Source organism: Stegodyphus dumicola, chromosome 3, assembly GCF_044657685.1.
Source record: "Stegodyphus dumicola isolate Sdum_Otavi_A_Nest chromosome 3, ASM4465768v1".
Lineage (NCBI taxonomy): Eukaryota > Metazoa > Arthropoda > Arachnida > Araneae > Eresidae > Stegodyphus > Stegodyphus dumicola.
The window spans coordinates 1,319,408-1,332,506 of record NC_140770.1 but is presented as its reverse complement, the minus strand read 5'-3'; positions in this window follow the sequence as shown (position 1 = coordinate 1,332,506).

Here is a 13,099-nt window from a genome sequence, read left to right as displayed (position 1 = left end):
GAATGTCGCAAATTTTGGTGTGAAAGGGCTCCCTATTTTTACTTACAAATCCTACAAAATTTCGTGGTCCTAGCTTCCATAGTTTTTTTATGGCGAATTTTTGAAGGTTTAAAAAATAGGCCTAAAATCTAACGGAAATTCCCTGCAGAAGCTCCATTCGCGAATTTTAAAAATCCGAGATAGCCAAAATGTTGCTCTCGAAGAGTACATCAATTTAAAAAAAAAGTTTCTCTCTAGGCCCAAAAGACCCGACTTTCATAGGGTCAAAGTTCACGAATTTGACACATTTCGGCCGCGAGAATTCCCTATAAGCGTTGCACCGAATTTCAAACCGCTCACACAGCACTTCCCATTCAGACACATAAACAATCCCCCGCAAGCGTTTTCTCGTAGCTCAATTTTTGACCCCGGCGCAAGCGACCGAATTTTCGATGGGGTCACGAAAATGGTCACGGAAATGGGCCAAATTTTGACCCCCCATATCTCGGGACCTAATTGTCCGATCGACTTGAAATTTGAAACGTGGCCTAACAGGGTTTCGGCCTTCCTCCCCATGCTCGCCAGTCGCGGCTCACCATGGGGGGTCCGACCCTTTTCGCTGTAATGCTAAAACAAAAACTCGCGAATATCTCCGAAACGCTTCGATAGAATGTCGCAAATTTTATTGTGAAAGGGCTCCCTATTTTTACTTACAAATCCTCCAAATTTCGTGGTCCTAGCTACCATAGTTTTTTTATGGCGAATTTTTGAAGGTTTAAAAAGTAGGCCTAAAATCTAACGGAAATTCCCTGCAGAAGCTCCATTCGCGAATTTTAAAAATCCGAGATAATCAAAATGTTGCTCTCGAAGAGTACATCAATTTAAAAAAAAAGTTTGTCTCTAGGCCCAATAGGACCCGACTTTCTTAGGGTCAAATTTCACGAATTTGACACATTTCGGCCGCTAGAATTCCCTATAACCGTTGCACCGAATTTCAAACCGCTCACACAGCACTTCCCATTCAGACACATAAACAATCCCTCGCGAGCGTTTTCTCCTAGCTCAATTTTTGACCCCGGCGCAAGCGACCGAATTTTCGATGGGGTCACGGAAATGGTCACGGAAATGGGCCAAAATTTGACCCCCCATATCTCGGGCCCTAATTGTCCGATCGACTTGAAATTTGAAACGTGGCCTAACAGAGTTTCGACCTTCCTCAGCATGCTCGCCAGTCGCGGCTCACCATGGGGGGGTCCGACCCTTTTCGCCGTAATGCTAAAACAAAAACTCGCGAATATCCCTGAAACGGTTCGATAGAATGTCGCAAATTTTGGTGTGAAACGGCTCCCTATTTTTACCTACAAACCCTCCAAATTTCGTGGTCCTAGCTTGCATAGTTTTTTTATGGCGAATTTTTGAAAGTTTAAAAAATAGGCCAAAAATCGAACGGAAATTCCCTGCAGAAACTCCATTCGCGAATTTTAAAAATCTGAGATAGCCAAAATGTTGCTCTCGAAGAGTACATCAATTTAAAAAAGAAATGTTTCTCTCTAGGCCCAATAGGACCCGACTTGCTTAGGGTCAAAGTTCACGAATTTGACACATTTCGGCCGCTAGAATTCCCTATAACCGTTGCACCGAATTTCAAACCGCTCACACAGCACTTCCCATTCAGAAACATAAACAATCTCCCGCAAGCGTTTTCTCGTAGCTTAATTTTTGACCCCGGCGCAAGCGACCGAAATTTCGATAGGGTCACGGAAATGGTCGAGAATGGTCACGCAAAAGGGCCAAAATTTGACCCCCCATATCTCGGGCCCTAATTGTCCGATCGACTTGAAATTTGAAACGTGGCCTAACAGGGTTTCGGCCTTCCTCCCCATGCTCGCTAGTCGCGGCTCACCATGGGGGGTCCGACCCTTTTCGCCGTAATGCTAAAACAAAAACTCGCGAATATCTCCGAAACGGTTCGATAGAATGTCGCAAATTTTGGTGTGAAAGGGCTCCCTATTTTTACTTACAAACCCTCCAAATTTCGTGGTCCTAGCTTCCATAGTTTTTTTATGGCGAATTTTTGAAGGTTTAAATAATAGACGAAAAATCGAACGGAAATTCCCTGCAGAAACTCCATTCGCGAATTTTAACAAGCAGAGATAGCCAAAATGTTGCTCTCGAAGAGTACATCAATTTTTAAAAAAAGTTTCTCTCTAGGCCCAATAGGACCCGACTTTCATAGGGTCAAAGTTCACGAATTTGACACATTTCGGCCGGAGAATTCCCTATAAGCGTTGCACCGAATTTCAAACCGCTCACACAGCACTTCCCATTCAGACACAGAAACAATCCCCCGCAAGCGTTTTCTCGTAGCTCAATTTTTGACCCCGGCGCAAGCGACCGAATTTTCGATGGGGTCACGGAAATGGGCCAAATTTTGACCCCCCATATCTCGGGACCTAATTGTCCGATCGACTTGAAATTTGAAACGTGGCCTAACAGGGTTTCGGCCTTCCTCCCCATGCTCGCCAGCCGCGGCTCACCATGGGGGGTCCGCCCCTTTTCGCCGTAATGCTAAAACAAAAACTCGCGAATATCTCCGAAACGGTTCGATAGAATGTCGCAAATTTTGGTGTGAAAAGGCTCCCTATTTTTACTTACAAATCCTCCAAATTTCGTGGTCCTAGCTTCCATAGTTTTTTTATGGCGAATTTTTGAAGGTTTAAAAAATAGGCCTAAAATCTAACGGAAATTCCCTGCAGAAGCTCCATTCGCGAATTTTAAAAATCCGAGATAGCCAAAATGTTGCTCTCGAAGAGTACATCAATTTAAAAAAAAAGTTTCTCTCTTGCCCCAATAGGACCCGACTTTCATAGGGTCAAATTTCACGAATTTGACACATTTCGGCCGCGAGAATTCCCTATAAGCGTTGCACCGAATTTCAAACCGCTCACACTGCACTTCCCATTCAGACACATAAACAATCCCCCGCAAGCGTTTTCTCGTAGCTCAATTTTTGACCCCGGCGCAAGCGACCGAATTTTCGATGGGGTCACGGAAATGGTCACGGAAATGGGCCAAATTTTGACCCCCCATATCTCGGGACATAATTGTCCGATCGACTTGAAATTTGAAACCTGGCCTAACAGGGTTTCGGCCTTCCTCCCCATGCTCGCCAGTCGCGGCTCACCATGGGGGGTCCGACCCTTTTCGCCGTAATGCTAAAACAAAAACTCGCGAATATCCCTGAAACGGTTCGATAGAATGTCGCAAATTTTGGTGTGAAACGGCTCCCTATTTTTACCTACAAACCCTCCAAATTTCGTATCCTAGCTTCCATAGTTTTTTTATGGCTAATTTTTGAAAGTTTAAAAAATAGGCCAAAAATCGAACGGAAATTCCCTGCAGAAACTCCATTCGCGAATTTTAAAAATCTGAGATAGCCAAAATGTTGCTCTCGAAGAGTACATCAATTTAAAAAAGAAATGTTTCTCTCTAGGCCCAATAGGACCCGACTTGCTTAGGGTCAAAGTTCACGAATTTGACACATTTCGGCCGCTAGAATTCCCTATAACCGTTGCACCGAATTTCAAACCGCTCACACAGCACTTCCCATTCAGAAACATAAACAATCTCCCGCAAGCGTTTTCTCGTAGCTTAATTTTTGACCCCGGCGCAAGCGACCGAAATTTCGATAGGGTCACGGAAATGGTCGAGAATGGTCACGCAAAAGGGCCAAACTTTGACCCCCCATATCTCGGGCCCTAATTGTCCGATCGACTTGAAATTTGAAACGTGGCCTAACAGGGTTTCGGCCTTCCTCCCCATGCTCGCCAGTCGCGGCTCACCATGGGGGGTCCGACCCTTTTCGCCGTAATGCTAAAACAAAAACTCGCCAATATCTCCGAAACGGTTCGATAGAATGTCGCAAATTTTGGTGTGAAAGGGCTCCCTATTTTTACTTAGAAACCCTCCAAATTTCGTGGTCCTATTTTCCATAGTTTTTTATGGCGAATTTTTGAAGGTTTAAATAATAGACGAAAAATCGAACGGAAATTCCCTGTAGAAACTCCATTCGCGAATTTTAAAAAGCAGAGATAGCCAAAATGTTGCTCTCGAAGAGTACATCAATTTTTAAAAAAAGTTTCTCTCTAGGCCCAATAGGACCCGACTTTCATAGGGTCAAAGTTCACGAATTTGACACATTTCGGGCGCGAGAGTTCCCTATAAGCGTTGCACCGAATTTCAAACCGCTCACACAGCACTTCCCATTCAGACACATAAACAATCCCCCGCAAGCGTTTTCTCGTAGCTCAATTTTTGACCCCGGCGCAAGCGACCGAATTTTCGATGGGGTCACGGAAATGGTCACGGAAATGGGCCAAATTTTGACCCCCCCATATCTCGGGACCTAATTGTCCGATCGACTTGAAATTTGAAACCTGGCCTAACAGGGTTTCGGCCTTCCTCCCCATGCTCGCCAGTCGCGGCTCACCATGGGGGGTCCGACCCTTTTCGCCGTAATGCTAAAACAAAAACTCGCGAATATCCCTGAAACGGTTCGATAGAATGTCGCAAATTTTGGTGTGAAAGGGCTCCCTATTTTTACCTACAAACCCTCCAAATTTCGTGGTCCTAGCTTCCATAGTTTTTTTATGGCGAATTTTTGAAAGTTTAAAAAATAGGCCAAAAATCGAACGAAAATTCCCTGCAGAAACTCCATTCGCGAATTTTAAAAATCTGAGATAGCCAAAATGTTGCTCTCGAAGAGTACATCAATTTAAAAAAGAAATGTTTCTCTCTAGGCCCAATAGGACCCGACTTGCTTAGGGTCAACGTTCACGAATTTGACACATTTCGGCCGCTAGAATTCCCTATAACCGTTGCACCGAATTTCAAACCGCTCACACAGCATTTCCCATTCAGAAACATAAACAATCTCCCGCAAGCGTTTTCTCGTAGCTTAATTTTTGACCCCGGCGCAAGCGACCGAAATTTCGATAGGGTCACGGAAATGGTCGAGAATGGTCACGCAAAAGGGCCAAACTTTGACCCCCCATATCTCGGGCCCTAATTGTCCGATCGACTTGAAATTTGAAACGTGGCCTAACAGGGTTTCGTCCTTCCTCCCCATGCTCGCTAGTCGCGGCTCACCATGGGGGGTCCGACCCTTTTCGCCGTAATTATAAAACAAAAACTCGCGAATATCTCCGAAACGGTTCCATAGAATGTCGCAAATTTTGGTGTGAAAGGGCTCCCTATTTTTACTTACAAATCCTCCAAATTTCGTGGTCCTAGCTACCATAGTTTTTTTATGACGAATTTTTGAAGGTTTAAAAAGTAGGCCTAAAATCTAACGGAAATTCCCTGCAGAAGCTCCATTCGCGAATTTTAAAAATCCGAGATAATCAAAATGTTGCTCTCGAAGAGTACATCAATTTAAAAAAAAAGTTTCTCTCTAGGCCCAATAGGACCCGACTTTCTTAGGGTCAAATTTCACGAATTTGACACATTTAGGCCGCTAGAATTCCCTATAACCGTTGCACCGAATTTCAAACCGCTCACACAGCACTTCCCATTCAGACACATAAACAATCCCTCGCGAGCGTTTTCTCCTAGCTCAATTTTTGACCCCGGCGCAAGCGACCGAATTTTCGATGGGGTCACGGAAATGGTCACGGAAATGGGCCAAAATTTGACCCCCCATATCTCGGGCCCTAATTGTCCGATCGACTTGAAATTTGAAACGTGGCCTAACAGAGTTTCGGCCTTCCTCCCCATGCTCGCTAGTCGCGGCTCACCATGGGGGGTCCGACCCTTTTCGCCGTAATGCTAAAACAAAAACTCGCGAATATCTCCGAAACGGTTCGATAGAATGTCGCAAATTTTGGTGTGAAACGGCTCCCTATTTTTACCTACAAACCCTCTAAATTTCGTGGTCCTAGCTTCCATAGTTTTTTTATGGCGAATTTTTGAAGGTTTAAAAAATAGGCCTAAAATCTAACGGAAATTCCATGCAGAAGCTCCATTCGCGAATTTTAAAAATCCGAGATAGCCAAAATGTTGCTCTCGAAGAGTACATCAATTTAAAAAAAAGTTTCTCTCTAGGCCCAATAAGACCCGACTTTCATAGGGTCAAAGTTCACGAATTTGACACATTTCGGCCGCGAGAATTCCCTATAAGCGTTGCACCGAATGTCAAACCACTCACACAGCACTTCCCATTCAGACACATAAACAATCCCCCGCAAGCGTTTTCTCGTAGCTCAATTTTTGACCCCGGCGCAAGCGACCGAATTTTCGATGGGGTCACGAAAATGGTCACGGAAATGGGCCAAATTTTGACCTCCCATATCTCGGGACCTAATTGTCCGATCGACTTGAAATATGAAACGTGGCCTAACAGGGTTTCGGCCTTCCTCCCCATGCTCGCCAGTCGCGGCTCACCATGGGGGGTCCGACCTTTTCGCCGTAATGCTAAAACAAAAACTCGCGAATATCTCCGAAACGGTTCGATAGAATGTCGCAAATTTTGGTGTGAAAGGGCTCCCTATTTTTACCTACAAACCCTCCAAATTTCGTGGTCCTAGCTTCCATAGTTTTTTTATGGCGAATTTTTGAAAGTTTAAAAAATAGGCCAAAAATCGAACGGAAATTCCCTGCAGAAACTCCATTCGCGAATTTTAAAAATCTGAGATAGCCAAAATGTTGCTCTCGAAGAGTACATCAATTTAAAAAAGAAATGTTTCTCTCTAGGCCCAATAGGACCCGACTTGCTTAGGGTCAACGTTCACGAATTTGACACATTTCGGCCGCAGGAATTCCCTATAACCGTTGCACCGAATTTCAAACCGCTCACACAGCACTTCCCATTCAGAAACATAAACAATCTCCCGCAAGCGTTTTCTCGTAGCTTAATTTTTGACCCCGGCGCAAGCGACCGAAATTTCGATAGGGTCACGGAAATGGTCGAGAATGGTCACGCAAAAGGCCCAAACTTTGACCCCCCATATCTCGGGCCCTAATTGTCCGATCGACTTGAAATTTGAAACGTGGCCTAACAGGGTTTCGGCCTTCCTCCCCATGCTCGCTAGTCGCGGCTCACCATGGGGGGTCCGACCCTTTTCGCCGTAATGCTAAAACAAAAACTCGCGAATATCTTCGAAACGGTTCGATAGAATGTCGCAAATTTTGGTGTGAAACGGCTCCCTATTTTTACCTACAAACCCTCTAAATTTCGTGGTCCTAGCTTCCATAGTTTTTTTATGGCGAATTTTTGAAAGTTTAAAAAATAGGCCTAAAATCTAACGGAAATTCCCTGCAGAAGCTCCATTCGCGAATTTTAAAAATCCGAGATAGCCAAAATGTTGCTCTCGAAGAGTACATCAATTTAAAAAAAAGTTTCTCTCTAGGCCCAATAGGACCCGACTTTCATAGGGTCAAAGTTCACGAATTTCACACATTTCGGCCGCGAGAATTCCCTATAAGCGTTGCACCGAATTTCAAACCGCTCACACAGCACTTCCCATTCAGACACATAAACAATCCCCCGCAAGCGTTTTCTCGTACCTCAATTTTTGACCCCGGCGCAAGCGACCGAATTTTCGATGGGGTCACGGAAATGGGCCAAATTTTGACCCCCCATATCTCGGGACCTAATTGTCCGATCGACTTGAAATTTGAAACGTGGCCTAACAGGGTTTCGGCCTTCCTCCCCATGCTCGCCAGTCGCGGCTCACCATGGGGGGTCCGACCCTTTTCGCCGTAATGCTAAAACAAAAACTCGCGAATATCTCCGAAACGGCTCGATAGAATGTCGCAAATTTTGGTGTGAAAGGGCTCCCTATTTTTACTTACAAATCCTCCAAATTTCGTGGTCCTAGCTTCCATAGTTTTTTTATGGCGAATTTTTGAAGGTTTAAAAAATAGGCCTAAAATCTAACGGAAATTCCCTGCAGAAGCTCCATTCGCGAATTTGAAAAATCCGAGATAGCCAAAATGTTGCTCTCGAAGAGTACATGAATTTAAAAAAAAAGTTTCTCTCTAGGCCCAATAGGACCCGACTTTCATAGGGTCAAAGTTCACGAATTTGACACATTTCGGCCGCGAGAATTCCCTATAAGCGTTGCACCGAATTTCAAACCGCTCACACAGCACTTCCCATTCAGACACATAAACAATCCCCCGCAAGCGTTTTCTCGTAGCTCAATTTTTGACCCCGGCGCAAGCGACCGAATTTTCGATGGGGTCACGAAAATGGTCACAGAAATGGGCCAAATTTTGACCCCCCATATCTCGGGACCTAATTGTCCGATCGACTTGAAATTTGAAACGTGGCCTAACAGGGTTTCGGCCTTCCTCCCCATGCTCGCCAGTCGCGGCTCACCATGGGGGGTCCGACCCTTTTCGCCGTAATGCTAAAAAAAAAACTCGCGAATATCTCCGAAACGGCTCGATAGAATGTCGCAAATTTTGGTGTGAAAGGGCTCCCTATTTTTACTTACAAATCCTCCAAATTTCGTGGTCCTAGCTTCCATAGTTTTTTTATGGCGAATTTTTGAAGGTTTAAAAAATAGGCCTAAAATCTAACGGAAATTCCCTGCAGAAGCTCCATTCGCGAATTTGAAAAATGCGAGATAGCCAAAATGTTGCTCTCGAAGAGTACATCAATTTAAAAAAAAAGTTTCTCTCTAGGCCCAATAAGACCCGACTTTCATAGGGTCAAAGTTCACGAATTTGACACATTTCGGCCGCGAGAATTCCCTATAAGCGTTGCACCGAATTTCAAACCGCTCACACAGCACTTCCCATTCAGACACATAAACAATCCCCCGCAAGCGTTTTCTCCTAGCTCAATTTTTGACCCCGGCGCAAGCGACCGAATTTTCGATGGGGTCACGGAAATGGTCACGGAAATGGGCCAAAATTTGACCCCCCATATCTCGGGCCCTAATTGTCCGATCGACTTGAAATTTGAAACGTGGCCTAACAGAGTTTCGGCCTTCCTCCGCATGCTCGCCAGTCGCGGCTCACCATGGGGGGGTCCGACCCTTTTCGCCGTAATGCTAAAACAAAAACTCGCGAATATCCCTGAAACGGTTCGATAGAATGTCGCAAATTTTGGTGTGAAACGGCTCCCTATTTTTACCTACAAACCCTCCAAATTTCGTGGTCCTAGCTTCCATAGTTTTTTTATGGCGAATTTTTGAAAGTTTAAAAAATAGGCCAAAAATCGAACGGAAATTCCCTGCAGAAACTCCATTCGCGAATTTTAAAAATCTGAGATAGCCAAAATGTTGCTCTCGAAGAGTACATCAATTTAAAAAAGAAATGTTTCTCTCTAGGCCCAATAGGACCCGACTTGCTTAGGGTCAACGTTCACGAATTTGACACATTTCGGCCGCTAGAATTCCCTATAACCGTTGCACCGAATTTCAAACCGCTCACACAGCACTTCCCATTCAGAAACATAAACAATCTCCCGCAAGCGTTTTCTCGTAGCTTAATTTTTGACCCCGGCGCAAGCGACCGAAATTTCGATAGGGTCACGGAAATGGTCGAGAATGGTCACGCAAAAGGGCCAAACTTTGACCCCCCATATCTCGGGCCCTAATTGTCCGATCGACTTGAAATTTGAAACGTGGCCTAACAGGGTTTCGGCCTTCCTCCCCATGCTCGCTAGTCGCGGCTCACCATGGGGGGTCCGACCCTTTTCGCCGTAATGCTAAAACAAAAACTCGCGAATATCTCCGAAACGGTTCGATAGAATGTCGCAAATTTTGGTGTGAAACGGCTCCCTATTTTTACCTACAAACCCTCTAAATTTCGTGGTCCTAGCTTCCATAGTTTTTTTATGGCGAATTTTTGAAAGTTTAAAAAATAGGCCTAAAATCTAACGGAAATTCCCTGCAGAAGCTCCATTCGAGAATTTTAAAAATCCGAGATAGCCAAAATGTTGCTCTCGAAGAGTACATCAATTTAAAAAAAAGTTTCTCTCTAGGCCCAATAGGACCCGACTTTCATAGGGTCAAAGTTCACGAATTTGACACATTTCGGCCGCGAGAATTCCCTATAAGCGTTGCACCGAATTTCAAACCACTCACACAGCACTTCCCATTCAGACACATAAACAATCCCCCGCAAGCGTTTTCTCGTAGCTCAATTTTTGACCCCGGCGCAAGCGACCGAATTTTCGATGGGGTCACGAAAATGGTCACGGAAATGGGCCAAATTTTGACCTCCCATATCTCGGGACCTAATTGTCCGATCGACTTGAAATTTGAAACGTGGCCTAACAGGGTTTCGGCCTTCCTCCCCATGCTCGCCAGTCGCGGCTCACCATGGGGGGTCCGACGTTTTCGCCGTAATGCTAAAACAAAAACTCGCGAATATCTCCGAAACGGTTCGATAGAATGTCGCAAATTTTGGTGTGAAAGGGCTCCCTATTTTTACTTACAAATCCTCCAAATTTCGTGGTCCTAGCTTCCATAGTTTTTTTATGGCGAATTTTTGAAGGTTTAAAAAATAGGCCTAAAATCTAACGGAAATTCCCTGCAGAAGCTCCATTCGCGAATTTTAAAAATCCGAGATAGCCAAAATGTTGCTCTCGAAGAGTACATCAATTTAAAAAAAAAGTTTCTCTCTAGGCCCAATAGGACCCGACTTTCATAGGGTCAAAGTTCACGAATTTGACACATTTCGGCCGCGAGAATTCCCTATAAGCGTTGCACCGAATTTCAAACCACTCACACAGCACTTCCCATTCAGACACATAAACAATCCCCCGCAAGCGTTTTCTCGTAGCTCAATTTTTGACCCCGGCGCAAGCGACCGAATTTTCGATGGGGTCACGAAAATGGTCACGGAAATGGGCCAAATTTTGACCTCCCATATCTCGGGACCTAATTGTCCGATCGACTTGAAATTTGAAACGTGGCCTAACAGGGTTTCGGCCTTCCTCCCCATGCTCGCCAGTCGCGGCTCACCATGGGGTGTCCGAACTTTTCGCCGTAATGCTAAAACAAAAACTCGCGAATATCTCCGAAACGGTTCGATAGAATGTCGCAAATTTTGGTGTGAAAGGGCTCCCTATTTTTACTTACAAATCCTCCAAATTTCGTGGTCCTAGCTTCCATAGTTTTTTTATGGCGAATTTTTGAAGGTTTAAAAAATAGGCCTAAAATCTAACGGAAATTCCCTGCAGAAGCTCCATTCGCGAATTTTAAAAATCCGAGATAGCCAAAATGTTGCTCTCGAAGAGTACATCAATTTAAAAAAAAAGTTTCTCTCTAGGCCCAATAGGACCCGACTTTCATAGGGTCAAATTTCACGAATTTGACACATTTCGGCCGCGAGAATTCCCTATAAGCGTTGCACCGAATTTCAAACCGCTCACACAGCACTTCCCATTCAGACACATAAACAATCCCCCGCAAGCGTTTTCTCGTAGCTCAATTTTTGACCCCGGCGCAAGCGACCGAATTTTCGATGGGGTCACGGAAATGGGCCAAATTTTGACCCACCATATCTCGGGACCTAATTGTCCGATCGACTTGAAATTTGAAACGTGGCCTAACAGGGTTTCGGCCTTCCTCCCCATGCTCGCCAGTCGCGGCTCACCATGGGGGGTCCGACCCTTTTCGCCGTAATTCTAAAACAAAAACTCGCGAATATCTCCGAAACGGTTCGATAGAATGACGCAAATTTTGGTGTGAAAGGGCTCCCTATTTTTACTTACAAACCCTCCAAATTTCGTGGTCCTAGCTTCCATAGTTTTTTTATGGCGAATTTTTGAAGGTTTAAAAATTAGGCCGAAAATCTAACGGAAATTCAATGCAGAAGCTCCATTCGCGAATTTTAAAAATCCGAGATAGCCAAAATGTTGCTCTCGAAGAGTACATCAATTTAAAAAAAAGTTTCTCTCTAGGCCCAATAGGACCCGACTTTCTTAGGGTCAAATTTCACGAATTTGACACATTTCGGCCGCTAGAATTCCCTATAACCGTTGCACCGAATTTCAAACCGCTCACACATCACTTCCCATTCAGACACATAAACAATCCCTCGCGAGCGTTTTCTCCTAGCTCAATTTTTGACCCCGGCGCAAGCGACCGAATTTTCGATGGGGTCACGGAAATGGTCACGGAAATGGGCCAAATTTTGACCCCCATATCTCGGGCCCTAATTGTCCGATCGACTTGAAATTTGAAACGTGGCCTAACAGGGTTTCGGCCTTCCTCCCCATGCTCGCCAGTCGCGGCTCACCATGGGGGGGTCCGTTCCTTTTCGCCGTAATGCTAAAACAAAAACTCGCTAATATCTCCGAAACGGTTCGATAGAATGTCGCAAATTTTGGTGTGAAAGGGCTCCCTATTTTTACCTACAAACCCTCCAAATTTCGTAGTCCTAGCTTCCATAGTTTTTTTATGGCGAATTTTTGAAGGTTTAAAAAAATAGGCCAAAAATCGAACGGAAATTCCCTGCAGAAACCCCATTCGCGATTTTTAAAAATCTGAGATAGCCAAAATGTTGCTCTCGAAGAGTACATCAATTTAAAAAAGAAATGTTTCTCTCTAGGCCCAATAGGACCCGACTTGCTTAGGGTCAACGTTCACGAATTTGACACATTTCGGCCGCTAGAATTCCCTATAACCGTTGCACCGAATTTCAAACCGCTCACACAGCACTTCCCATTCAGAAACATAAACAATCTCCCGCAAGCGTTTTCTCGTAGCTTATTTTTTGACCCCGGCGCAAGCGACCGAAATTTCGATAGGGTCACGGAAATGGTCGAGAATGGTCACGCAAAAGGGCCAAACTTTGACCCCCCATATCTCGGGCCCTAATTGTCCGATCGACTTGAAATTTGAAACGTGGCCTAACAGGGTTTCGGCCTTCCTCCCCATGCTCGCTAGTCGCGGCTCACCATGGGGGGTCCGACCCTTTTCGCCGTAATGCTAAAACAAAAACTCGCGAATATCTCCGAAACGGTTCGATAGAATGTCGCAAATTTTGGTGTGAAACGGCTCCCTATTTTTACCTACAAACCCTCTAAATTTCGTGGTCCTAGCTTCCATAGTTTTTTTATGGCGAATTTTTGAAAGTTTAAAAAATAGGCCTAAAATCT